The following is a 26592-nucleotide window of genomic DNA, read 5'->3' as shown; positions in this document are numbered from 1 at the left end:
TGGCTGGGAAAATTGGGATGGCTGAAATGGCTAAAGACAATTGGAATAGCATTAGGAGGAATAGTGCTGATAGTACTAGTTATAATTGGGTGTGTTATACCATTGCTGCGCGTCCTAATCCTCCGCATGATTAAAGGAGTAACGGGACAATTTCCAGTAATCCAGATACAGGTAGACGCCGATCAGGTAGAACACATACACATGACAGGGTATGAGCCCACTGAACTGATGGCAGGGGGTGTGCCCGATGAAAAATGCTACGCTTACAGTGAATCACCATCCACTCTCCCAAACGGTATGTAGAAAAGTAGATAAAAGTAGTTTTAGAAATATAGCAGTGTATAATTATATAAACTGTACATAGTAATTGTAAATATTTTCATCACAGACGGTGCCCCAAAAATGGCGGAGGCATTCTATGCCAGCCAGCAGGCACCTCCAGATATGGACCCAGGGCAGAGCCACAGGCCAAATGGACCAAACAACACACCAATATATACAGGAACACCACACCCAGAGATAGATAGATATAGTTCACTTAGGCAACCAGGCAAAGATGGAGTGAGTCCGTGGCAGGAGGAGCAGCATGATTTTCCCATCCAGGTGCTGGAGAACCCCAGGAGAGTCCAGTACCTGATGCCCCCGCCAGTGACACCATCGATGGGACCTCCTCCGAATCCATGGTCATCGCCCATCATGGAACCGGAACAACGCTTCAGCCCAGAGAGCCCTGAGGACCCAGACGATCAAGGCCTCTCACCAAGTCCAGGACAATCGAGCAGAGGCATCCCGCTGATACCCACTCAGAATCTACGCACCGCAAGGGTAACGCCTGAGGTCCGACAACATCCTGCCGCACCTCCACCTCCCGACGCCACCCCTCAACTTCCCAACTTCACGCCTCAACTACCGGATTTCACGATTGACGATCTCAGACACATAACTAGGTTTGTGTCACGCCCGCTCAGCCTGCTTACCACTCCAGGTGACCTCCGGGAGGACATTTTGAGTATGAGTAAAGATGTGTTCACCCAGCTGCAAGCAGGCCTGTCTGACAGAGCACGAAGATTATTGTGCGCCACCAGAAGGGCTCTATACGCTCGTCGGAAAAGTCAGCGGGTTAGACAACTAGAAGCTGACAATCTGCGTCTAAGGCAGATAGAGAGGCAGAGCCATGTATTACAAGAACAAGCGAACCATCTGCAAGACGAGAATGACCTGATGCAGTATACAGTATCACAACTGCGCCGTGCCAATGCTTTACTGATCCATTTCTGTCAAGGGCGGCTGCGAGGTCAGACAGCAGCTCTCAGTGGACTGGAAGTCCAAATGAGGGGAAACACGATGGGAGGTGTTCCACCACCGGCACGGGAGCAGGGCCAAGATTGGAGACGTGGACGAACATAAAGCCAATGGCAGATCAAGACATACTGAATGAAGCTGTACAGGCCGTTTTTGGCAATGACCAATTAGAAGAAGAAGACATGGTAATAGAAGACGATAATATACCCTACGAAGTAATGTACATAAGCAGATGGGAGCAATGGAAAATGCTACGTGACCAAAATGTTTTAGCTGGAAGAACTGTAGGAGGATGGGACTATGGTGATTTTTTGACTCCCAAAATCCAGTTCATAAACGAGCATACAGACATTGCATCCCTGGCCCCTGGACCCAAGGTAATTAACACCCTGGTAGGAACAGTGTCAACCCTTACTGATGTAAAGACTGAATGGCATGCGCCATGGATAACAGCATCAGATCCCGTCACGCCACATCTATCCTGGGAAACGTTACCCAGCATCGAGCAAAAACAAAAAGATGTCAGGGCAAGGCACCTGCACGAACTGTTTCAACAGATATTGGAGCAGGGTGACATGCAGTATTGGGATGAAGGGTTTGGAGTGTTAACCGGATATGAGCGAAGGCAGCCTATCACAGCGGTTCATCCACAATTGTTTGTACAGAAGTTGACATACCATGTATTTGTGATATATTACTTGTTTTTGTGGAAACACCTGTATCCAGATCAGAGCAGAAGCCCTTTTACGGTGTACCCAGGGTCTAACGACACCCGATATCTGCTGGCTGCCTACAGCAAGAAAGTTGTGACAAACATTCTGGACGGAGGTCACAGAATCATTTGGTCTGACACAACACACGAAATGCGTCAGTGGCTGCATTTAATATCCCTCAAAGATAAAAGGGTGACAGAGGTCATTAGGCCACATGGCCCCATGCGTCGGCACTGTGCCAACGGAGAAGGGCTAGCGCCGTACAATGGGGAGTTCATCCGGAGAGCGGTGGAGTTCTATGATGCCGTAGAGGCAGAAAAGGCGGCGGAGTAGATAGAAACTTACAGTCAATGGCGGAGATGGAGATGAATGTATGATCAAGATTGTTATAATACTAAGACTTTAAAAGGACTCAGTCCTACTGATAGTCGCCAGAGTTGTTTTACTTTGTTAATCAAAGGCATTATCCTCTTACAGGATGTGTTTAAGCTACAACCCAGGCATGAAAGTAATAGGAGATTGACCTGTGGTGAGAGGGGAGTAGGAGCAGGCTGGGAGGAACCCCATATTATGGCTGCCCCAAGGCAGATATATTTTTTGTACTATGTTAAAACAAAAAGAAAATCCTTCTATAAACAAATCCTAAAGAGGCAGTGCTCCTCACAAGTCGCACCGAAAGGATTACTCCTTTCCGAACGCCCCACAGAGTCAACTGGTCAACAGTGGATATGGGATGATGCTTTTTGGAATGGGTAAAGCTCCATATATACCTGCATATATATATATATATCGGTAGCAGTAGGTCACTAATCATAGAGCGCATGAGCACTTATGTTACCCAGATATATCATTGTGTTATTTTGTCATATGTTGCCCACATATACCATTGCGGTTACTTATGTTACTTCTGTTTATTTCTTTATGACTGGTTTGTTTTTGTTATGAGAAATGTGTACAATGAATGCTAGCTGGCCACCTGGAGAGGGTTTTACCTTGGCCAGATGTAATGGGAGGATGTTTCCCTCTCCATGTCGCTAGATTCAGCTGGAAGGCCAGACAAGGACGATCACTGCGTAGTCTCACATGGATTTAGTCTAGGAGGATAAGGGATGACAGTCGGTTGTGTTTTGCAGCTGAGTTGTCATCTGCTGCAGTGAACCTCATTGTCAGGAATTAGAAGAATCAGAGGGTGTTTGATTTCTTTATTATTCACATTGTATGTATTTTAGACTAGTCACTGTCACATTGCATGTATTTTAAGGTTTATCACCATTACTTTGCATGATTGCAGAAGGTATTTCCCATTTATCATTCATTGGGTGGTCCTTTCAGGACCAAAGGGGGGAATGTTGAGAATAATTGCTCTGAGCACAGTGCATGCACCTGGTGGGGTAGCACTGAGAGGGTGAAGTTGTAACTACATGTGTTGAGAACACCCGGCCTGATGTCATGTAGACGCCTGCTGCACCTGTTGTGTGAGAATGAATGGGTGCTGACGGATAGCTCGAGGTTGTGCTGTCACACCCCAGTAGGCACACAGTAACACTGCGATGGGAAGATTACTAGCAAACTCAGCCCCAGACCAACCAATAGGAAGAGTCCCAAGAAAGGCGAATCAGGGCCAAGGGGAAGGAAGGCGATGCCATTACTGTTTTTAGGGTTTGCAAGACTGCTTTACACGATTAAGATCAAAGTAATCATAATAGTGGCAAGTACCTATAAATTTAGGATAAAGGGGAAGGGCCTGGGGCGTGGAAAACCCAGGTCCAGAATAGTATATAAGGAGAAGACAAAGAGACACAAGCCAGAGCAACCCCGGGGTTTTCCTCTCACTTGTTTCATTTGTACCTTGCTGCAAATAAACATTTTACTTGGATCTGAAGACTGGTTTCCTCAACTGCTTTTAGACTATAGCTGAAGACAAGTTTTTTACTAGCCAGAACCTTGAAGACTGATTAGAAGTGAACTATTGACGTACTATTGCCACGTCACCGTAAGCATTTTGGCCCTCTGAGCAGCAGGCCTCACCTAATCCTCCTCCCTCATGTTTCACTCCCTCTGTCAACACGCAATTTCCCTCGGGAGAATAAAGTTGTATCTTATCTTATCTGAAATGTTAGTGTTCTTCTGATGAAGGCATCATGTAAATTGTGATATACACGAACTTGAGTGTAGTCATGTGTACACGGTGACTTGAACTTGGTCTGTCTCACCTATAAAGAGCCTCTGTGTGGCTGCTCTCCTATTTTACGGCCATACCACTCTGAACACGCCCGATCTCGTCTGATCTCAGAAGCTAAGCAGCGTTGGACCAGGTTTGTACTTGGATGGGAGACCGCCTAGGAATACCCGGTGCCGTTAGCATTTTGGCCCTCTGAGCAGCAGGCCTCACCGGGTCCTCCTCCCTCATGTTTCACTCCCTCTGTAAACACGCAATTTCCCTCGGGAGAATAAAGTTGTATCTTATCTTATCTTATATGAAAGCATACATTCAGAAAATGAGTATTGCACATGGTCATAATATGAGAAGATTGAATGCACATGAGAAGTGAAGTACACGAGCCACTGTGTGACGATGATGATGATGATGATGATGATGATGATGATGATGATGAAAGTGAGCGTCAGAGATGTAAGTGGTCCCTCTGTATGTTCTATGTAATGATTATCAGTTTCATTAGGTAAGACTTCATTATCCAGAAATGTGTGTTTCTGATGAAGGCATCATGTAAATTGTGATATACATGAACTTGAGTGTAGTCATGTGTACACGGTGACTTGAACTGGGTCTGTCTCACCTATAAAGAGCCTCTGTGTGGCTGCTCTCCTCGTTTACGGCCATACCACTCTGAACACGCCCGATCTGGTCTGATCTCTGAAGCTAAGCAGTGTCGGGCCAGGTTAGTACTTGGATGGGAGACCGCCTTGGAATACCTGGTGCCGTAAGCATATTGGCCCTCTGAGCAGCAGGCCTCACCTGGTCCTCCTCCCTCATGTTTCACTCCCTCTGCTAATACGCAAGTTCCCTCGGGAGAATAAAGTTGTATCTTATCTTATCTTATATGAAAGCATACATTCAGAACATGAGTATTGCACATGGGCATAATATGAGAAGATTGAATGCACATGAGAAGTGAAGTACACGAGCCACTGTGTGACGATGATGATGATGATGATGATGATGATGATGAAAGTGAGCGTCAGAGATGTTAGTGGTCCCTCTTAATGTTCTATGTGATGATTATCAGTTTCATTAGGTAAGACTTCATTATCCAGAAACGTGTGTTTCTGATGAAGGCATCATGTAAATTGTGACATACATGAACTTGAGTGTAGTCATGTGTACACGGTGACTTGAACCTGGTCTGTCTCACCTATAAAGAGCCTCTGTGTGGCTGCTCTCCTCGTTTACGGCCATACCACTCTGAACACGCCCGATCTCGTCTGATCTCGGAAGCTAATCAGCGTCCGGCCAGGTTAGTACTTGGATGGGAGACCGCCTGGGAATACCCGGTGCCGTAAGCATTTTGGCCCTCTGAGCAGCAGGCCTCACCTGGTCCTCCTCCCTCATGTTTCACTCCCTCTGTCAACACGCAATTTCCCTCGGGAGAATAAAGTTGTGTCTTATCTTATTTGAAATGTTAGTGTTCTTCTGATGAAGGCATCATGTAAATTGTGATATACATGAACTTGAGTGTAGTCATGTGTACACGGTGACTTGAACTGGGTCTGTCTCACCTATAAAGAGCCTCTGTGTGGCTGCTCTTCTTGTTTACGGCCATACCACTCTGAACACGGAAGTAAGAGGAGGTGTGTGTGAGCTCCAGGCGTGCGTGTATTTTGACTGATCCTGTGCGGCAATTTTGATTTTGAGTTTGAACTGTGGCGTTTCTTTAAGCCCAGATTTTCCGTTTCTTTGATAGCTCGGTTTTTGGAGCCACCCCCAGCAGTTTTGACTGTCTGGGGGACACTTTAAGTTATTTGTTTGTTTGGTTTGTGTTTTCCTGATGGAAAATAGTTTATACTGTGCTCCAAGTATGGTGAGAACCAGAGGAAAGGGAGCCAGAGTCGCTGCACCGGGCCCGGACCGGACCGCCGAGGCAAGCGAGCCGATGGTGAAAGACTATCGGGCGTACAGGACCGTGGACGGTCAGAATATGACGGGAGAAATGGAGGACACACGTGCGGTGACAGCTCCTGACGTAGCCGAAAATGCGGAAGGAGGAAGAGGGCAGGAGAGAGAAATCATCAGAGAGGAAGAGATACGGATTATTAAAGATAAAGCTGAAGAGTTTCAGCAAAATTTAACGCTCGCCCTGGAGCTGATTGGAGAAGATAAAGTGACCGCAATGGAGCTGATCCAGGCAATACAAGACACTTGTGGGAAAATCATCGCCTGCCGGTACACGGGCAGAAATAAATATGAGATCACAATGAATCACCCGAAGGGGAAAGAAAGACTATTGGACGGCATAAAAATTGGACAGACCGCGATCATGTCCAAGGAGTTATGTAATGATGAGCTGGTGGTCTCGTTTCTGGGGCTGCCGGCGTATATCACGGACAGCGTCATTCTGGGCAAGCTGAACAGCTGGGGAGTGAGTGCAGTATCCCCGATCATCAGGAGAATGTGGCCGGGAACTAGAATTGCTGACGGAACAAGATACGTGAAAGTTAAATTCACGGAGACGGTCCAATCACTTCCATATTCGACCAAGTTTGAGACGGCTTTTGGAGCAGAGTTCTTCAGAGTTTTGCACGACAAACAGGTGAAAGTGTGCAGACAGTGCATACAGACTGGTCATATCCTGAGGGACTGTCCAGATTTCCTTTGTAGAAAATGTGGAGAGCAGGGGCACTATGCAAGGGAGTGCATGGGCAGAGGGAACAAATGCCAGAGCTGCAAAAAGGAGAGCAGCAGATGTGTTTGTGAGGACGTTGATCATGCTCCAGGGACGGGAGGAAAGCAACGTGAGGAGCAGGAAGAATCGAGAGAGAATATCTCTGAGAGGGAGGAGACCGAGAAGGATCGTGCGGAGGGGCAAGCGGAGAAAGGAAGAGACATACTGGAGTCGGACGGAGAGCAAGGAATGGAGGTGAGAGGATCGACAGCTGAGGTGCCGGGACATGGAGACGCAGCAGAGGGGCAGAGTGTGAATACATCGGAGAGAAAGGAGAGGAAGGTGAAAATTGTTCAACTTCAGCGGCCCCCAGAATCAGACTCAGAGATATGCTTGACGGGGTCTCAAGAGTCGGGGAACTCGGAGTCTGATATGGACCTCGGAAACAGCCAGGAGCTGGGGAAGAGAAGACTGCAATGGATGCTGAAGACAAGGGGATCAAAAAGAGGAAAAAGTAAGACGTGAACTGTAGCATAAAGATGATGGGCCTGATTTATCTCTATGTATTTACAATGTTAAAAATACTATCGCAAAACACAAACGGCTTAAGATGTATTAACAAGATGCGAGATGTTTTAAGGGTGGATACTTTTGACATCCTCTGTGTACAAGAGACTAAGTGGACAAGGGAGTGGAGAAGCTATCTGAGGGATACATGGGCTGGAAAAGTGTGGGCAAACAACGGTGTAAATGGACGAGCCGGAGTCGCTATTTTTGCTAAAGGAGATAAGATCAAAAATGTTAAGGAAATAGTGAAGGATGATGAGGGAAGGGTGATCGGTATTGAATTTATTTACAGGAATGTGCTTTACAAACTTTTGAATATTTATGCACCGAATGAGGACAACAAGCGTGGAATTTTCTTTGATCAACTAAAACCGCATTTGGGAGGGAACATTTGTGTAGTGGGGGATTTTAACTGTGCACTTACGAGATTGGATATATCAAGCAACAATACATACAAAAGTGATATAAGTAGGAAATCGCTAAATGAGCTTTTTGACTATTTCAACCTGGTAGATCTGTGGAGGGTGCGCAATATGGGAGAAAGGGGCTTTTCCAGACGACAGACGGTTCTGGGGAAACTTAAACAGTCCAGGATTGACTTATGTCTATTAGCATCTGGGCTGGAAAAAAAGATTTCAAAATGCTGGTATGAGTTCACAGGGTTTAGCGATCATGCAAGGTTATGGGTGGAGCTGGGGGAGAAAGAGCACAAAGGTGGAGGGTTATGGTGTTTAAATAACAGTGTTTTGCTGGATGGAAAATATAGGGAGAAAGTTGAAAATCTACTGAAAGAAAGAAAAAGAGAACTGCAGGGTGAGGGTTGTATAAATATGGGGGAGTGGTGGGAGGAGGTGAAATTGCACATCAAAAAAGTGACAATAAACTATTGTAAAAATAAAATGGAGAAGGAAAGAAGGACTGAGTATAGTTTAAGAGACCAGATTAATAAAGAGCTGGAAAGGTCGATTGCAGAGGAAAACTTCAACAATCTAAAATATCTCATGCTGAGAAAACAATTAGATGAGCTTGAGAAGAAACGGAGCAGAGGGGCAGCTATCAGATCAAGGATGAAGGATATTTTAGAAGGGGAAAAGAATACAAGTTTCTTTTTAGGGCTTGAAAAAAGACAGCAAAAGAAAGCTCATCTGCAAAACCTGAAAAATGAAGAGGGTAAGACAATGGAGAAGACAGGGGAAATGCTGGAGGTGGCTCATAAACATTTTAAAAAACTTTTTTCAAAGATGGAGGTAAACTCTACAGACCACAGTGTTTTTGAAGGGATAGAAAAAAAATTAGGGGAAGAGGACAGAGCAGACTGTGATAAAAACATAACAGAGGAAGAATTGGAAAGAGCAATAAATGGTTTGAATAAGAACAAAAGTCCAGGGCTGGATGGGTTATCGGGGGAATTTTACATCACCTTTAAACAGGTGATAAAGCCAATTCTCCTGAGAATCTTTCAATGCATGGAGCGGGAGGGGAAAGCATCTGGGGACTTCTTCACGGGGCTAATCCGAGTGGTGTATAAGAATAAGGGTGACAAAGGTGATTTGGGGAATTATAGGCCAATTATTCTGCTAAATACAGATTATAAAATACTGGCTAAAATCCTGGCAAACAGATTGAAGGAGGTGATAGGCACAGTGGTGAATCCCTGTCAGTGTTATGGTGTGGTAGGGAGAGACATTAGTGACATCATCTTATCGATCCAGGACATCTTTGACAAAATGAATCAGAAGGGAGGGCTGTACATAGGGGTTGATTTAGAGAAGGCGTTTGATAGGGTGGATCATGATTTTTTGTTTAAAACACTGGGAAAGATGGGTTTCGGGGAAGGTTTCACTAAATGGATTAGGTTAATATATAGGAATGCCATCAGTAGGGTGAAAATAAACGGGAGGTTAACTGAGAGCTTCGCTATGGAGAGGTCAATCAGGCAAGGATGCCCGCTTTCAGCTATGTTATACTCCATAGCGGCAGAACCCTTGTCTGCCCTCATAAGGAGGGACCCAGGGATTTTGGGGATTGAAATGGAAGATAAAACGGACACGAAAATCTACCAGTACGCAGATGACATAAGTATTACGGTTAGGGATGAGAGGAGTGTAGACAGGGTGCTGCAGCATGTAGAGTGCTATGAGAGGGCATCTGGGGCCAAAATCAATGGGGAAAAAACCGAGCTAATGGGCTTTGGTGATGGTTTCGATTGTGTAAATAAATGGAATTTTGTAAAGAGAAATGAAATGGTGAAGGTTTTGGGTGTATACGTAGGTAAGAATCGAGATGCAGCAACAAAACAAACGTGGGGTGAAATAGAGGGAAAAATCAAAATGCGATTGGATTTCTGGTCCGGGAGGAAATTGAATCTAAGGGGTAAAGTGATAACTAACGCCCTCCTCCTGTCCAAGTGTCAGTATGCGCTAAGAGTCTGTGAAATGCCGGACAGGGTAATAGGAAAGCTGAATGACATGATGAGTGCTTTCATCTGGAATAAAAAACAGCATTTGATAGCCAGGAAGGTGCTCATCAATGGGCAGAAGGAGGGCGGTTTGAAATTGGTGGACCTGAAAAGTAAAAAGCTTAGTGCACGGATTCGACTGTTAGGGAAATTTATGGGAAACGCAAAGATTTACGCGTGGCAGAAGTGCCTCGACTCTTGCCTACAGGGGTGGGATAATAGAGGAGTGTTTAATCTATGTAGGGAAACGGAGCAAAGGGAAAGAGCACAGGTTAATGCATTTACAGGGGAAATACTTGAAGCGTGGAATATTTTACTGGGGGATTTAAAGTTTAGATGTGAGACTGCGGAGCAGGTGTTACACCAACCAGTTTTCAGAAATCCGTCAATAAGGTGTCAGGGGAAGGTTTTTTCAGGGAGGTACTTGGAGGAACCAGGTTTAAATCAGGTGAAGCACTTTATCCAAAGAGGTGGTGGATTTCTGCAGGAGGAAGTAATCCAGGAGGTCAGGGGAAGATTAGGGAAAGTGAGACCAATAGAGATCAAAAGACTATGCCAGAGAATTTTAGAGGGGTTACCTCGTAGCTGGGTGGCGCTGGTGAAGGGGAGGAGGGCAGAGAAGGCTCTGGAGTTGGTCAGTTTCTCCCTCATCCAAGGAGGGAAAGAGCATGACATACGATCAGTTAACTCCAAGATACTATATAGAGTGTTTTTGGGAAAGGAAAAGAAGAAAGCGGCAGCTGAGGAAGTATGGCTAAGGCAGTTCCATGGGCTTCAGAGGGAGCACATTTGGTCAGATCTAAATGTGAAGTTCATTTCATCAGAGTGCTTTGATACAAATTTCAGGCTCAGACACAATAGAATATTTGTCAATTTGGTGCTAAACCAGATAAATAGACTCAACAGCAAGGTTTGTGATATATGTAAGGTGGAAGTGGAGACATTTAGGCACTTTATTTTTGAATGTAAGGAGTTAAAAGTGTTTTTTGAGAAACTGGACCAATGCTTTCAAAAATGTAGAGTCACAATCACGGAAAAGGAAAAATGGGCGAGGTTTTTTCTATTTGGGTATAAGGAAAGGAAAGCAGGGGTGAACAAATGGCTTATCAATTACATTCTGAGTTATGCCAAACATGTCATCAGACTTCGGAGAAACTATTCACATTTCGAGGACAAAAAAGTGAACATCTGGAGATTTTTCTGTAACTTTATGAAAAGGAATGTGAGTCTGCTGTGGGATGGTGGGGACAAGAACTTCAAACAAAAGGTGCTGGAAGATAACTGTCTATTTGTGAATGGAAATCAGGGTGGGGTGCAAATGTCAATAGGTCAAGGGTGAGGGGTGATGGGTGAAGGAAAAAAAAAAGAGAAAAAAAAAAAAAAAAAGATGTGATGAATGGTGTTATAGATTGTTGGAAATAATTTGATTTGATTTGAAATGACTTGTATTTACTTGTGTAAAATGTATTTGTAAAAATATTTATTTTTTGATAATAAAAGAGAAAAAAAAAAAACACGCCCGATCTCGTCTGATCTCGGAAGCTAAGCAGCTTCGGGCCAGGTTAGTACTTGGATGGGAGACCGCCTGGGAATACCCGGTGCCGTAAGCATTTTGGCCCTCTGAGCAGCAGGCCTCACCTGGTCCTCCTCCCTCATGTTTCCCTCCCTCTGTCAACACCCAATGTCCCTCGGGAGAATAAAGTTGTATCTTATCTTATCTTATATGAAAGCATACATTCAGAAAATGAGTATTGCACATGGGCATAATATGAGAAGATTGAATGCACATGAGAAGTGAAGTACACGAGCCACTGTGTGACGATGATGATGATGATGATGATGAAGATGATGATGATGAAAGTGAGCGTCAGAGATGTTAGTGGTCCCTCTTTATGTTCTATGTGATGATCATCAGTTTCATTAGGTAAGACTTCATTATCCAGAAATGTGTGTTTCTGATGAAGGCATCATGTAAATTGTGATATACATGAACTTGAGTGTAGTCATGTGTACACGGTGACATGAACTGGGTCTGTCTCACCTATAAAGAGCCTCTGTGTGGCTGCTCTCCTCGTTTACGTCCATAACACTCTGAACACGCCCGATCTCGTCTGATCTCGGAAGCTAATCAGCGTCGGGCCAGGTAAGTACTTGGATGGGAGACCGCCTGGGAATACCCGGTGCCGTAAGCATTTTGGCCCTCTGAGCAGCAGGCCTCACCTGGTCCTCCTCCCTCATGTTTCACTCCCTCTGTCAACACGCAATTTCTCTCGGGAGAATAAAGTTGTATCTTATCTTATCTGAAATGTTAGTGTTCTTCTGATGAAGGTGTTGCACACTTGAAGAAAGTAATACTCTCAACGGCGTGCTGGGAAAAGTTTTTCGTTTAATCCAAAGTTTCCACAATACAGCTCACTTCACCATTTACATCTCCCGCCTTCCGTTCTCAGTGGCTACTTCTTCTCTCTCTCACCGTTATGCAACTGCATTATATCCCAGTACTACAGCGCCACTTCTGGCCAAAACATGCAACAACATCGTAACAAAAGAAAATAAAAGGCCACAACTTAATGGAAAAGGGACCAAAGAAAAGACTAAATGGGGGGTATGTCACACTCTCCCCTGCTTAACTAAATGTCGTCCCGACATTTCCCGTCTCAGTTCATCCTGTTTAAGACAATTTGATCACTTCCAGGTTAGAGTCCATTATTCAAGACACATATCTAATGACAGATTTCACATCACACTTATCTCCCCTTAATGTCATGTGTTAAACAGAGGAAGTCATTGTGCACTATGACAACTATCTATTTACTCCGCTGTGTTCACGGGCAGCTTGTCTTGACTGGAATAGGCGTGACCTTTGACCTGTAGTGAAATCACATAGAATCTCACACTTCATATATTCTAATAACTCTTTTCTTCATATCATTTCGTTATAAGAGTCTCTTTACATTTAGTCTTTTCAACCATACTCCTGTAAATACAATATCTTACAACCACCATTTCCTCTTCAGTTATATTTGTGCGATTCTAAATGTGAGAACTGACTTTGTGTGGGCCTATATAAACTAAAAGTATTTTTTTTCTTTTAAACAACACATTAACATTTTCCATCCATCATATGACTTTGACATGAACTAACAAATTGTATTCATCTTAAAACTGGATGGCTTGAACTTACAACTTTAAAGTGCATCATATAATCTCATAACTTTAATTCAATTAACTGTGGGCTGCCCCAACCTATCATATGCGAGTGTTTTGGGTGCAGGTCTATTTCTGAAAGGATATCATCTCGCAGGTGGTGAAGATGATGGATACTCTTCTCCCTCATTGCTTGCGGTCTCCAGCTCAGCCTCTTCTATATCCTCACTCAGGCCTGCTGTCACAGTCACTTCATTTTCCAGTCCAGTCCCGATCTGTTCTTCTTGCTCTCTGTCCGTGTCTGATGTCCACAGGGTCTGTTCTCCCATCACATTGTCTCCCTCAGGTGCTGGTGTTGCAGCCCGTGGCTGAAACTCTGTAGCCTCTGGTCTGAGGTTCCTTCTGGTTTGTGCTGCGGAGTCTCCTTGGGGCCATCTGGACATGCATCGCCAGTCATCCTCTTCAGAGTCAGATGAACACTCGGGTTCTGCATTCTGTTTTGTCGGTGTCTTTTTCTCTTTGTGTGGTCTCTCACCTCTTTTCTTTTCAGGCTTGTGTGACTCAACTGGCAGGAAGTCACAGGGGAGCAGCAGATTTCGATGAAGCACTCTGGTGCGGCCCTGGCCATCCTCTGGTTGTACTTCATAAACTGGACTTTCTGTGTGTTTTCTCTTGACCACTACATGGACTTTGTCTTCCCAGAATGACCTGAGTTTTCCGGGTCCACCTCTTTCAGTCAAGTTCCTAATGAGAACTCTGCAGCCAGGATACAGCTCTGCACCTTGAACCTTCCGGTCATACAGGTTTTTCCCCCTCTCTCCGCTTGCCTTCGCAGCCTTGGAGGCTAACTGGTACGCCTCCTCCATCCTCTGTTTCCATTTCTTGGCATAGTCATCATGAGATGCACTGCCATCACTGTGGGGGATACTGAACATGATGTCAATAGGCAATCTGGGGTTACGACCAAAGAGCAGGTAATATGGTGCGTATCCAGTGGACTCATTGCGCGTGCAATTGTAGGCGTGTATTACTTTGGCAAGAGAATTCTTCCAATCTGCTTTAGCTTGGTCATCTAGGTTACGCAACATGGCCAGCAGGGTGCGGTTGAAGCGTTCCACTTGACCGTTCCCCTGGGGGTGGTACGGGGTGGTGCGAGAACCTTGGATGCCAGAGTATTTTTGGAGCTCTGCAAACAACTTATTCTCAAATTCTCTACCCTGATCATGGTGTAATTTCGTGGGGAAGCCGAATTTGAGGACAAAGTCACCGAATATCTTCTCAGCTGCAGTTCGAGCACTGTTGTTAGTACATGCATACGCCTGAGCGAATCGTGTAAAATGGTCCATGACCACCAGAATGTACTCATATCCTCCTTTACACTTCTCTAGGTGCATGAAGTCAATTGAGACCAGCTCAAAGGGGTATGTTGTCACAATACTGGTAAGTGGTGCTCTTACTGCTTTCTGTGGTCTTTTCCGTTTCACACAGCTACAGACCTTGTTGATGTGATGCTCAACGTCTCTCTGCATATGAGGCCAAAAGAAACGCTCACGGATCAGATGGAGTGTCCGTTCAACGCCCAAGTGTCCCATCTCTTCATGCAGCTCTCTCAGGATGAGGGGACGGAACTTTGGAGGCACAACCAGTTGTGTGCGTGTTGCTGTCTGTTGCCGGAGAACATCCTCAGCATCAATCACCAACTTCGCTTTCTCCCTTGCAAACACTGCCAACTCACTGTGAGTGTCTTTCACCCTCGGCCACTGCTGTTGTGCGACCTGCTGTTTCACCTGCTTCAGCAGTAGATCCTCGTCTTGAGCGGCTCTCAGTGCTTGAGGGGCGATCTGCTTTGCTGCGTTCATCCGCGGCTCACTGCTCAGCTCTGCGATGGCTGTGGTGATGGTCACTGGACACAGCAACTGCTCTCTCTCCACCTGGTGAACTGACAACCCTTTGGAGACACTGGCCAAGATCTCAGACTGTATCTTTTGTGAACAGGTTAGCATATACTTCTCTATGTCAAGGGGCATTCTCGATAGCCCGTCTGCGTCAGAGTTAGACTTCCCTGGCCTGTACTTAATTGAAAATCGGAAGTCTGCCAATTCAGCCACCCATCTCAGCAACGTGGCATTCAATTTAGCTGTTGTCAGCACATATGTCAGAGGGTTATTATCTGTATATACTACAAACGATGGAGTGTAATACAAATAATCCCTAAACCTCTCGCATATAGCCCATTTCATTGCTAAAAACTCTAGCTTACCAGAATGTAGATGGTAATTCTTCTCTGGAGCAGAGAGTGCGGGGAGCCATTCGCAATGACCTTTAACCTTCCCTCCTGTTTTTGATAGAGCACCGCTCCAAGTCCATCCTGGGACGCATCACAATGCATAATGAACGGTTCTTCAAAGTTTGGGTAGCCCAGCACAGGAGGACTGGAGAGGTAATCTATCAGCTGACTGAGAACTGTACTGTGTTCTTCTGTCCACCTGATACGTTGATGTGAGGGTACCTGGCTTTGCTTTGTCTTTCTCACCCCAGCCTTCTGCTTCTTTGTGCCTTTAGGGGTCTCACTGCCTGGTATCTCAGCGCACAGCAGTGCATAGAGAGGCTTAGCTATGCGAGAGAAGTTTGGGATATAGGCTCGGTAGTATGAGATGAATCCTAGCACTTTCCGCACCTCACCCACTGTCGCTGGCTTTCTCTGCTTCATCTCTTGCACTGGGGCTACTTCTGCAGGATCCATTGTGTAGCCTTCCTTCGATACGATCTTTCCCAGAAATCTGACCTGGTTCTTAAAGAGCTCACATTTCTTTGCAGTCAATTTCATCCCGTGCTGTTGGTAGCGCTGAAGCACTTTTCTCACATCTTTCAGGTGATTATCAAATGTTTGGCTATGAACCAGATTATCGTCTAGATATGGCTCGCAAATTTCATCTCTGAGTCCAGATAGACACTCCTCCATGCTGCGCTGGAATTCGGAGGGTGCTGTAGACAAGCCAAAAGGGATTCGGATCCACTCATATAGGCCCCAGGGTGTTATAAAAGCTGTGAATGGTCTACTACTTTCTTCCACGAACCCCTGATGGTAGGCCTTGCCTTGATCTAACACTGAAAACCATGCACTCCCATGTAAACTATCTAGCATATCTTGAATGCGGGGAATAGGGTGGCGATCTGGCAGAGACTTACGGTTGAGTTCTCTGTAGTCACAGCACAGACAGAGGTTCCCATCTTTTTTCCGCACACAGACAATGGGAGATGAGTAATGTGACCTAGATTTTTGGATCCAGCCCCTATTTAACAAGTCTTCTAAGTACTGTTTTACTTCTTTGTGAAGTGGCTTAGGCACAGACACATAGGTACGTCTTACCGGTGTTGTATCTGTGAGTCTGATTTTCCGTTGTAGGGAAGGGATGTATCCCACATCATCATCGTCTCTGGCGAACGCTCTGCATTCCTCCCTCAACATCTGCTTCACTTGTCGCTGCTGAGCAAGGGGGAGGTGAATCAGTGTGATTGGTGGGTCCCACCTTTCCTCGTCCACCGCTGTCCTTCCATCAGGCTCAGGCTCATCCTCCCTGCTGACCTCTGGACGTTCGACCGGAGAAGCTGGTCGGGGAGTGACTGGCTTGGCGTCCACTGGATAGACAGCTTTGACCAGTTGAACCTGCCCCAACATTGCGTGGGCTCAGGGTGACATCATGACAGGTGTAATTGGTGATGGGCAGTGCTATGCGAGAATATGTCCCTTCGCTAAGCGTCATCATGCTCTCTGACATACTCAGGCCATCTGGCCAGGGGGCATGTTCATCAGGCAGAAAAAGGGCTTCTTGACTGGACAGTAGAGGACCTGTTCTCACAGCACATTTTATAGTTCTTACCTGACCTGCTGGGATCACTTCCTTCTGCCTGCCCACTCTCACTAGGCCGTCACTGCACTCAGGGTCACTGTTTTGAATAATTTTCACTAACATTTCAGTCTTTTTACAGCTAAAAGAGAAAGCTGTGCTCACAGCCTGTGTTATTACTTCATGTGGACCCTCCACACCATTCTTTAACAACAGTTCAATTACATTGTAACCAATGATTGGCTCTTCTGCTGCTCCTTTCTCACCTGTCACGAGCATGGGCACCTGAAGCGTGAACTCTGGAGCATGTGATGGGTCTAGGTGGAACGTGACCTCCACCCAGCCTAGGAAAGGGATGTCGGTCTGGTTGACAGCTTTCCCCACAAAAGGACCAGGGCCGAGGAGTTCTTCAGTGCTCCGTACCTTCACCTCTGGGATGCAGTTCTTCCTCCAGGTCTCATTGATAAGGCAGACTTGCGATCCAGTGTCCCATAAGGCTTGAGTCTTCACCCCATCTAGGTAGCAACTCACCATGCACTTCTTTCCAATAAGTCTCAGCAGCTGTGAATGGTGACGAGGGGAGATGTGGCTAATATAAGCAGAACCTGCCAATCTTCCACCTGGGGAACACCTTTCTGCTCGCAGTCTCTCTTCTAATTGTACAATGCTTTCTCTAAGAATAGTAGGGGTGTTGAGTGACCTGCTATGCTGTTCTTGAGTGTCAGGGGAGGTACATTCTACAGTCTGTCCTTTGATATTAGCTGAATCAGTGTTGCCTCTTGAGTTCCTTTTGGCCTCTGCATCCTCTTGAGAGGTGTCCACTCAGGCCACATTTGAAGCAGTGGTCACACTGTTCCTCTTCACCCCGGTCTTGACATCCTCTGCATGCCCTCTTCCCTCTGTTTTGGAACTGGTGAGATGGTCGTGCTGAGTACTGAACATTCTTCCTCAGCTCAGCCACTTCCTCTCTCAGCTGTTTCACTGCATCCATCAGTTCAGTTTCTGAAGAGCTTTTTGGAGTTTTTATCTTCTGACTTTTAACACTGGCCTTGACTGAAGTGCTGTGTTCAGATGGCTGGTCATTGTCTGTTTCCCTGTCACTATACAGCTGGTAAGTAGTTGTTTCTGTTTTTAGCTCATTTATTCTGGCTGGCTTATTTGGGATACTTTTCTTCAATTTCTGCTGTGTCTCCCAATCAACAGCAGCAGCATCATTCATTTTCTCTATCAATATCTCGTCAGTCACTCCTAGATCATCTAGGTGAGGTTTCAGCTGCATTTTAACATTATCACTCAGTAGTCCTGTACTGACTGACCTAAGAAACTTTTTCTGAATGAGGTCTGGGCTATACTGTACATCTGAGCTGGCATCTTCTGCAGCCGCCAGTAGCCTCTCTTTGAGTTCAACTGCACGAAAAAGAAAATTCTGAGGGGATTCTTTTGCATCTTGAGTTATGTTAATGAGTCTGTGGAACATATCTGTAGTGTTGTTTTCTTTGAAATGGGCTTTAAGAATCGTCTTCAACTGCACGAGTGTCAAATTATTTTTGGCTTCCAGCATATCACGTAAACTGAGCCCTGGTGTAGCAGCTTTTACTACAGCTTCAACAATTTCTACATCACTGTGGCCTTTACGTTTTTCAGAGTCTATTTGGTACATGAGGTTAGTGTATGATAACTTGTCTTTCTGCCCCAATTCACCTATCTGGCCATTAATCCGAAACTCGCGTCTGATAACCACTTCAGGGGCTCTGGAGAATGGGAGTTCTGGCGGGCTAGCCGTCCTGTTCATTTTTTCCCGAAGCCGACTCATTTCCTCCTCGAGCATTTTGGTCGACGTCTGGAATGTCAACTGCATTTCAGCATACTGTTTTTGTAGCTTTTGTAGCTCCTCTTCATTTTTATCATACCTCTCTGGTTTGGGCGCGTTTTCTCTCAATCGCTTAGCTGTAGCTAACAACTCTTGCCCAAATGTCTCTGCTACATCTTGTTCCTCCACTTCAAAAGCATTCTCTACTGACTCATTAATTGCTCGGATCAACGTGTGTTTCTTCTCCTTGTCTGATGAAACTTTAGCTCGGATACACACTTCTTTTAGCTGTTCCACGTTTAGCCGACACAGTAGCTCCGTTAGCTGATCCTGTAACTGCTCCAGCTCCATTTTGCGCGTTCCAACGTTCGTTCTTTTTTTTTGTCTTCAGACTTCTTTTTTGTATCACGTTGAGTCCCTGTTCGGGCGCCAATTTTGTTGCACACTTGAAGAAAGTAATACTCTCAACGGCGTGCTGGGAAAGCTTTTTCGTTTAATCCAAAGTTTCCACAATACAGCTCACTTCACCATTTACATCTCCCGCCTTCCGTTCTCAGTGGCTACTTCTTCTCTCTCTCACCGTTATGCAACTGCATTATATCCCAGTACTACAGCGCCACTTCTGGCCAAAACATGCAACAACATCGTAACAAAAGAAAATAAAAGGCCACAACTTAATGGAAAAGGGACCAAAGAAAAGACTAAATGGGGGGTATGTCACAAAGGCATCATGTAAATTGTGATATACATGAACTTGAGTGTAGTCATGTGTACACGGTGACTTGAACTGGGTCTGTCTCACCTATAAAGAGCCTCTGTGTTGCTGCTCTCCTCGTTCACGGCCATACCACTCTGAACACGCCCGATCTCTTCTGATCTCAGAAGCTAAGCAGCGTCTGGCCAGGTTAGTACTTGGATGGGAGACCGCCTGGGAATACCCGGTGCCGTTAGCATTTTAGCCCTCTGAGCAGCAGGCCTCACCTGGTCCTCCTCCCTCATGTTTCACTCCCTCTGTCAACACCCAATGTCCCTCGGGAGAATAAAGTTGTATCTTATCTTATCTTATATGAAAGCATACATTCAGAAAATGAGTATTGCACATGGGCATAATATAACTAGATTGAATGCACATGAGAAGTGAAGTACACGAGCCACTGTGTGACGATGATGATTATGATGATGATGATGATGATGAAAGTGAGCGTCAGAGATGTTAGTTGTCCCTCTTTATCTTCTATGTGATGATTATCAGTTTCATTAGGTAAGACTTCATTATCCAGAAATGTGTGTTTCTGATGAAGGCATCATGTAAATTGTGATATACATGAACATGAGTGTAGTCATGTGTACACGGTGACTTGAACTGGGTCTGTCTCACTTATAAAGAGCCTCTGTGTGGCTGCTCTCCTCGTTTACGGCCACACCACTCTGAACACGCCTGATCTCGTCTGATCTTGTGAAGCTAAGCAGCGTCGGGCCAGGTTAGTACTTGGATGGGAGACCCCCTGGGAATACCCGGTGCCGTAAGCATTTTGGCCCTCTGAGCAGCAGGCCTCACCTGGTCCTCCTCCCTCATGTTTCACTCCCTCTGTGAACACACAATTTCCCTCGGGAAAATAAAGTTGTATCTTATCTTATCTTATATGAAAGCATACATTCAGAAAATGAGTATTGCACAAGATCATAATATGAGAAGATTGAATGCACATGAGAAGTGAAGTACACGAGCCACTGTGTGAGATGATGATGATGATGATGATGATGATGATAATGATGATGAAAGTGAGCGTCAGAGATGTTAGTGGTCCCTCTTTATGTTCTATGTGATGATTATCAGTTTCATTTGGTAAGACCTCATTATCCAGAAATGTGTGTTTCTGATGAAGGCATCATGTAAATTGTGATGTACATGAACTTGAGTGTAGTCATGTGTACACGGTGACTTGAACTGGGTCTGTCTCACCTATAAAGAGCCTCTGTGTGGCTGCTCTCCTCGGTATGGCCATACCACTCTGAACACGCCCGATCTCGTCTGATCTCGGAAGCTAAGCAGCGTCGGGCCAGGTTAGTAATTGCATGGGAGACCGCCTGGGAAAACCCGGTGCCGTAAGCATTTTGGCACTCTGAGCAGTAGGCCTCACCTGGTCCTCCTCCCTCATGTTTCACTCCCTCTCTCAACACGCAATTTCCCTCGGGAAAATAAAGTTGTATCTTATCTTATCTTATATGAAAGCATACATTCAGAAAATGAGTATTGCATATGGTCATAATATGAGAAGATTGAATGCACATGAGAAGTGAAGTACACGAGCCACTGTGTGACGATGATGATGATGAAAATGATGATGAAAGTGAGCGTCAGAAATGTTAGTGGTCCCTCTGTATGTTCCATGTGATGATTATCAGTTTCATTAGGTAAGACTTCATTATCCAGAAATGTGTGTTTCTGAGGAAGGCATCATGTAAATTGTGATATACATGAACTTGAGTGTAGTCATGTGTACACGGTGACTTGAACTGAATCTGTCTCACCTATAAAGAGCCTCTGTGCGGCTGCTTTCCTTGTTTACGGCCATACCACTCTGAACACGCCCGATCTCGTCTGATCTCGGAAGCTAATCAGCGTCGGGCCAGGTTCGTACTTGGATGGGAGACCGCCTGGGAATACCCAGTGCCGTAAGCATTTTGGCCCTCTGAGCAGCAGGCCTCACCTGGTCCTCCTCCCTCATGTTTCACTCCCTCTGTCAACACGCAATTTCCCTCGGGAGAATAAAGTTGTATCTTATCTTATCTGAAATGTTAGTGTTCTTCTGATGAAGGCATCATGTAAATTGTGATATACATGAACTTGAGTGTAGTCATGCGTACACAGTGACTTGAACTGGGTCTGTCTCACCTATAAAGAGCCTCTGTGTGGCTGCTCTCCTCGTTTACGGCCATACCACTCTGAACACGCCTGATCTCGTCTGATCTTGTGAAGCTAAGCAGCGTCGGGCCAGGTTAGTACTTGGATGGGAGATCGCCTAGGAATACCCGGTGCCGTAAGCATTTTGGCCCTGTGAGCAGCAGGCCTCACCTGGTCCTCCTCCCTCATGTTTCACTCCCTCTGTGAACACGCAAGTTCCCTCGGGAGAATAAAGTTGTATCTTATCTTATCTTATATGAAAGCATACATTCAGAAAATGAGTATTGCACATGGTCATAATATGAGAAGATTGAATGCACATGAGAAGTGAAGTACACGAGCCACTGCATGACGATGATGATGATGACGATGATGATGATGATGAAAGTGAGCGTCAGAGATGTTAGTGGTCCCTCTTTATGTTCTATATGATGATTATCAGTTTCATTAGGTAAGACTTCATTATCCAGAAATGTGTGTTTCTGATGAAGGCATCATGTAAATTGTGATATACATGAACTTGAGTGTAGTCATGTGTACACGGTGACTTGAACTGGGTCCGTCTCACCTATGAAGAGCCTCTGTGTGGCTGCTCTCCTCGTTTACGGCCATACCACTCTGAACACGCCCGATCTCGTCTGATCTCGGAAGCTAAGCAGCGTCGGGCCAGGTTAGTACTTGGATGGGAGACCGCCTGGGAATACCCGGTGCTGTAAGCATTTTGGCCCTCTGAGCAGCAGGCCTCACCTGGTCTTCCTCCCTCATGTTTCACTCCCTCTGTCAACACGCAATTTCCCTCGGGAGAATAAAGTTGTATCTTATCTTATCATATTCATATATGAAAGCATACATTCAGAAAATGAGTATTGCACATGGGCATAATATGAGAAGATTGAATGCACATGAGAAGTGAAGTACACGAGCCACTGTGTGACGATGATGATGATGAAAGTGAGCGTCAGAGATGTAAGTGGTCCCTCTGTATGTTCTATGTGATGATTATCAGTTTTATTAGGTAAGACTTCATTATCCAGAAATGTGTGTTTCTGATGAAGGCATCATGTAAATTGTGATATACATGAACATGAGTGTAGTCATGTGTACACGGTGACTTGAACTGGGTCTGTCTCACCTATAAAGAGCCTCTGTGTGGCTGCTCTCCTCGTTTACGGCCATACCACTCTGAACACGCCCGATCTCGTCTGATCTCGGAAGCTAATCAGCTTCGGGCCAGGTTAGTACTTGGATGGGAGACCGCCTGGGAATACCCAGTGCCGTAAGCATTTTGGCCCTCTGAGCAGCAGGCCTCACCTGGTCCTCCTCCCTCATGTTTCACTCCCTCTCTCAACACGCAATTTCCCTCGGGAAAATAAAGTTGTATCTTATCTTATCTTATATGAAAGCATACATTCAGAAAATGAGTATTGCATATGGTCATAATATGAGAAGATTGAATGCACATGAGAAGTGAAGTACACGAGCCACTGTGTGACGATGATGATGATGAAAATGATGATGAAAGTGAGCGTCAGAAATGTTAGTGGTCCCTCTGTATGTTCCATGTGATGATTATCAGTTTCATTAGGTAAGACTTCATTATCCAGAAATGTGTGTTTCTGAGGAAGGCATCATGTAAATTGTGATATACATGAACTTGAGTGTAGTCATGTGTACACGGTGACTTGAACTGAATCTGTCTCACCTATAAAGAGCCTCTGTGCGGCTGCTTTCCTTGTTTACGGCCATACCACTCTGAACACGCCCGATCTCGTCTGATCTCGGAAGCTAATCAGCGTCGGGCCAGGTTCGTACTTGGATGGGAGACCGCCTGGGAATACCCAGTGCCGTAAGCATTTTGGCCCTCTGAGCAGCAGGCCTCACCTGGTCCTCCTCCCTCATGTTTCACTCCCTCTGTCAACACGCAATTTCCCTCGGGAGAATAAAGTTGTATCTTATCTTATCTGAAATGTTAGTGTTCTTCTGATGAAGGCATCATGTAAATTGTGATATACATGAACTTGAGTGTAGTCATGCGTACACAGTGACTTGAACTGGGTCTGTCTCACCTATAAAGAGCCTCTGTGTGGCTGCTCTCCTCGTTTACGGCCATACCACTCTGAACACGCCTGATCTCGTCTGATCTTGTGAAGCTAAGCAGCGTCGGGCCAGGTTAGTACTTGGATGGGAGATCGCCTAGGAATACCCGGTGCCGTAAGCATTTTGGCCCTGTGAGCAGCAGGCCTCACCTGGTCCTCCTCCCTCATGTTTCACTCCCTCTGTGAACACGCAAGTTCCCTCGGGAGAATAAAGTTGTATCTTATCTTATCTTATATGAAAGCATACATTCAGAAAATGAGTATTGCACATGGTCATAATATGAGAAGATTGAATGCACATGAGAAGTGAAGTACACGAGCCACTGCATGACGATGATGATGATGACGATGATGATGATGATGAAAGTGAGCGTCAGAGATGTTAGTGGTCCCTCTTTATGTTCTATATGATGATTATCAGTTTCATTAGGTAAGACTTCATTATCCAGAAATGTGTGTTTCTGATGAAGGCATCATGTAAATTGTGATATACATGAACTTGAGTGTAGTCATGTGTACACGGTGACTTGAACTGGGTCCGTCTCACCTATGAAGAGCCTCTGTGTGGCTGCTCTCCTCGTTTACGGCCATACCACTCTGAACACGCCCGATCTCGTCTGATCTCGGAAGCTAAGCAGCGTCGGGCCAGGTTAGTACTTGGATGGGAGACCGCCTGGGAATACCCGGTGCTGTAAGCATTTTGGCCCTCTGAGCAGCAGGCCTCACCTGGTCTTCCTCCCTCATGTTTCACTCCCTCTGTCAACACGCAATTTCCCTCGGGAGAATAAAGTTGTATCTTATCTTATCATATTCATATATGAAAGCATACATTCAGAAAATGAGTATTGCACATGGGCATAATATGAGAAGATTGAATGCACATGAGAAGTGAAGTACACGAGCCACTGTGTGACGATGATGATGATGAAAGTGAGCGTCAGAGATGTAAGTGGTCCCTCTGTATGTTCTATGTGATGATTATCAGTTTTATTAGGTAAGACTTCATTATCCAGAAATGTGTGTTTCTGATGAAGGCATCATGTAAATTGTGATATACATGAACATGAGTGTAGTCATGTGTACACGGTGACTTGAACTGGGTCTGTCTCACCTATAAAGAGCCTCTGTGTGGCTGCTCTCCTCGTTTACGGCCATACCACTCTGAACACGCCCGATCTCGTCTGATCTCGGAAGCTAATCAGCTTCGGGCCAGGTTAGTACTTGGATGGGAGACCGCCTGGGAATACCCAGTGCCGTAAGCATTTTGGCCCTCTGAGCAGCAGGCCTCACCTGGTCCTCCTCCCTCATGTTTCACTCCCTCTGTCAACACGCAATGTCCCTCGGGAGAGTAAAGTTCTATCTTATCTTATCTTATATGAAAGCATACATTCAGAAAATGAGTATTGCACATGGCCATAATATGAGATTATTGAATGCACATGAGGAGTGAAGTACACGAGCCACTGTGTGACGATGATGATGATGATGATGATGATGATGATGATGAAAGTGAGCGTCAGAGATGTAAGTGGTCCCTCTGTATGTTCTATGTGATGATTATCAGTTTCATTAGGTAAGACTTCATTATCCAGAAATGTGTGTTTCTGATGAAGGCATCATGTAAATTGTGATATACATGAACTTGAGTGTAGTCATGTGTACACGGTGACTTGAACTGGGTCTGTCTCACCTATAAAGAGCCTCTGTGTGGCTGCTCTCCTCGTTTACGGCCATACCACTCTGAACACGGAAGTAAGAGGAGGTGTGTGTGAGCTCCAGGCGTGCGTGTATTTTGACTGATCCTGTGCGGCAATTTTGATTTTGAGTTTGAACTGTGGCGTTTCTTTAAGCCCAGATTTTTCGTTTCTTTGATAGCTCGGTTTTTGGAGCCACCCCCAGCAGTTTTGACTGTCTGGGGGACACTTTAAGTTATTTGTTTGTTTGGTTTGTGTTTTCCTGATGGAAAATAGTTTATACTGTGCTCCAAGTATGGTGAGAACCAGAGGAAAGGGAGCCAGAGTCGCTGCACCGGGCTCGGACCGGACGGCTGAGGCAAACGAGCCGATGGTGAAAGACGATCGGGCGTACAGGACCGTGGACGGTCAGAATATGACGGGAGAAATGGAGGACACACGTGCGGTGACAGCTCCTGACGTAGCCGAAAATGCGGAAGGAGGAAGAGGGCAGGAGAGAGAAATCATCAGAGAGGAAGAGATACGGATTATTAAGGATAAAGCTGAAGAGTTTCAGCAAAATTTAACGCTCGCCCTGGAGCTGATTGGAGAAGATAAAGTGACCGCAATGGAGCTGATCCAGGCAATACAAGACACTTGTGGGAAAATCATCGCCTGCCGGTACACGGGCAGAAATAAATATGAGATCACAATGAATCACCCGAAGGGGAAAGAAAGACTATTGGACGGCATAAAAATTGGACAGACCGCGATCATGTCCAAGGAGTTATGTAATGATGAGCTGGTGGTCTCGTTTCTGGGGCTGCCGGCGTATATCACGGACAGCGTCATTCTGGGCAAGCTGAACAGCTGGGGAGTGAGTGCAGTATCCCCGATCATCAGGAGAATGTGGCCGGGAACTAGAATTGCTGACGGAACAAGATACGTGAAAGTTAAATTCACGGAGACGGTCCAATCACTTCCATATTCGACCAAGTTTGAGACGGCTTTTGGAGCAGAGTTCTTCAGAGTTTTGCACGACAAACAGGTGAAAGTGTGCAGACAGTGCATACAGACTGGTCATATCCTGAGGGACTGTCCAGATTTCCTTTGTAGAAAATGTGGAGAGCAGGGGCACTATGCAAGGGAGTGCATGGGCAGAGGGAACAAATGCCAGAGCTGCAAAAAGGAGAGCAGCAGATGTGTTTGTGAGGACGTTGATCATGCTCCAG

General features: G+C 45.5%; 8 non-coding genes and 7 pseudogenes across 8 annotated transcripts; all 15 read left to right on the top strand.

Moving 5' to 3' along the window:
• Window positions 1-4260: 4260 nt before the first annotated feature.
• LOC142994394 (5S ribosomal RNA) lies at window positions 4261-4379 on the top strand (annotated as a pseudogene).
• Window positions 4380-4845: 466 nt separating this feature from the next.
• Window positions 4846-4964, top strand: LOC142994446 (5S ribosomal RNA). Its single transcript, XR_012961389.1, has one exon. It is a non-coding gene; the product is annotated as a 5S ribosomal RNA (ribosomal RNA).
• A 457-nt stretch (window positions 4965-5421) lies between these two features.
• Window positions 5422-5540, top strand: LOC142994440 (5S ribosomal RNA). The gene has a single exon (XR_012961383.1). It is a non-coding gene; the product is annotated as a 5S ribosomal RNA (ribosomal RNA).
• Window positions 5541-11954: 6414 nt separating this feature from the next.
• LOC142994388 (5S ribosomal RNA) lies at window positions 11955-12073 on the top strand (annotated as a pseudogene).
• A 7447-nt stretch (window positions 12074-19520) lies between these two features.
• Window positions 19521-19639, top strand: LOC142994392 (5S ribosomal RNA; annotated as a pseudogene).
• Window positions 19640-20096: 457 nt separating this feature from the next.
• Window positions 20097-20216, top strand: LOC142994390 (5S ribosomal RNA; annotated as a pseudogene).
• Window positions 20217-20680: 464 nt separating this feature from the next.
• On the top strand, window positions 20681-20799 carry LOC142994405 (5S ribosomal RNA; annotated as a pseudogene).
• A 451-nt stretch (window positions 20800-21250) lies between these two features.
• LOC142994452 (5S ribosomal RNA) lies at window positions 21251-21369 on the top strand. Its single transcript, XR_012961395.1, has one exon. It is a non-coding gene; the product is annotated as a 5S ribosomal RNA (ribosomal RNA).
• Window positions 21370-21614: 245 nt separating this feature from the next.
• LOC142994404 (5S ribosomal RNA) lies at window positions 21615-21734 on the top strand (annotated as a pseudogene).
• A 457-nt stretch (window positions 21735-22191) lies between these two features.
• LOC142994445 (5S ribosomal RNA) lies at window positions 22192-22310 on the top strand. The gene has a single exon (XR_012961388.1). It is a non-coding gene; the product is annotated as a 5S ribosomal RNA (ribosomal RNA).
• A 445-nt stretch (window positions 22311-22755) lies between these two features.
• Window positions 22756-22874, top strand: LOC142994461 (5S ribosomal RNA). The gene has a single exon (XR_012961404.1). It is a non-coding gene; the product is annotated as a 5S ribosomal RNA (ribosomal RNA).
• A 451-nt stretch (window positions 22875-23325) lies between these two features.
• LOC142994451 (5S ribosomal RNA) lies at window positions 23326-23444 on the top strand. Its single transcript, XR_012961394.1, has one exon. It is a non-coding gene; the product is annotated as a 5S ribosomal RNA (ribosomal RNA).
• Window positions 23445-23689: 245 nt separating this feature from the next.
• On the top strand, window positions 23690-23809 carry LOC142994403 (5S ribosomal RNA; annotated as a pseudogene).
• A 457-nt stretch (window positions 23810-24266) lies between these two features.
• Window positions 24267-24385, top strand: LOC142994434 (5S ribosomal RNA). The gene has a single exon (XR_012961377.1). It is a non-coding gene; the product is annotated as a 5S ribosomal RNA (ribosomal RNA).
• A 445-nt stretch (window positions 24386-24830) lies between these two features.
• On the top strand, window positions 24831-24949 carry LOC142994460 (5S ribosomal RNA). Its single transcript, XR_012961403.1, has one exon. It is a non-coding gene; the product is annotated as a 5S ribosomal RNA (ribosomal RNA).
• Window positions 24950-26592: the final 1643 nt, after the last annotated feature.

This window comes from Genypterus blacodes, unplaced genomic scaffold, assembly GCF_046128005.1.
Source record: "Genypterus blacodes isolate CSIRO-AG114 ecotype Tasmania unplaced genomic scaffold, CSIRO-AGI_Gbla_v1 ptg000029l_1, whole genome shotgun sequence".
In the NCBI taxonomy this organism is placed as follows: Eukaryota; Metazoa; Chordata; class Actinopteri; order Ophidiiformes; family Ophidiidae; genus Genypterus; species Genypterus blacodes.
The sequence above is the reverse complement of the archived record's forward strand: the minus strand, read 5'-3'. Positions and strand labels throughout refer to the sequence as shown.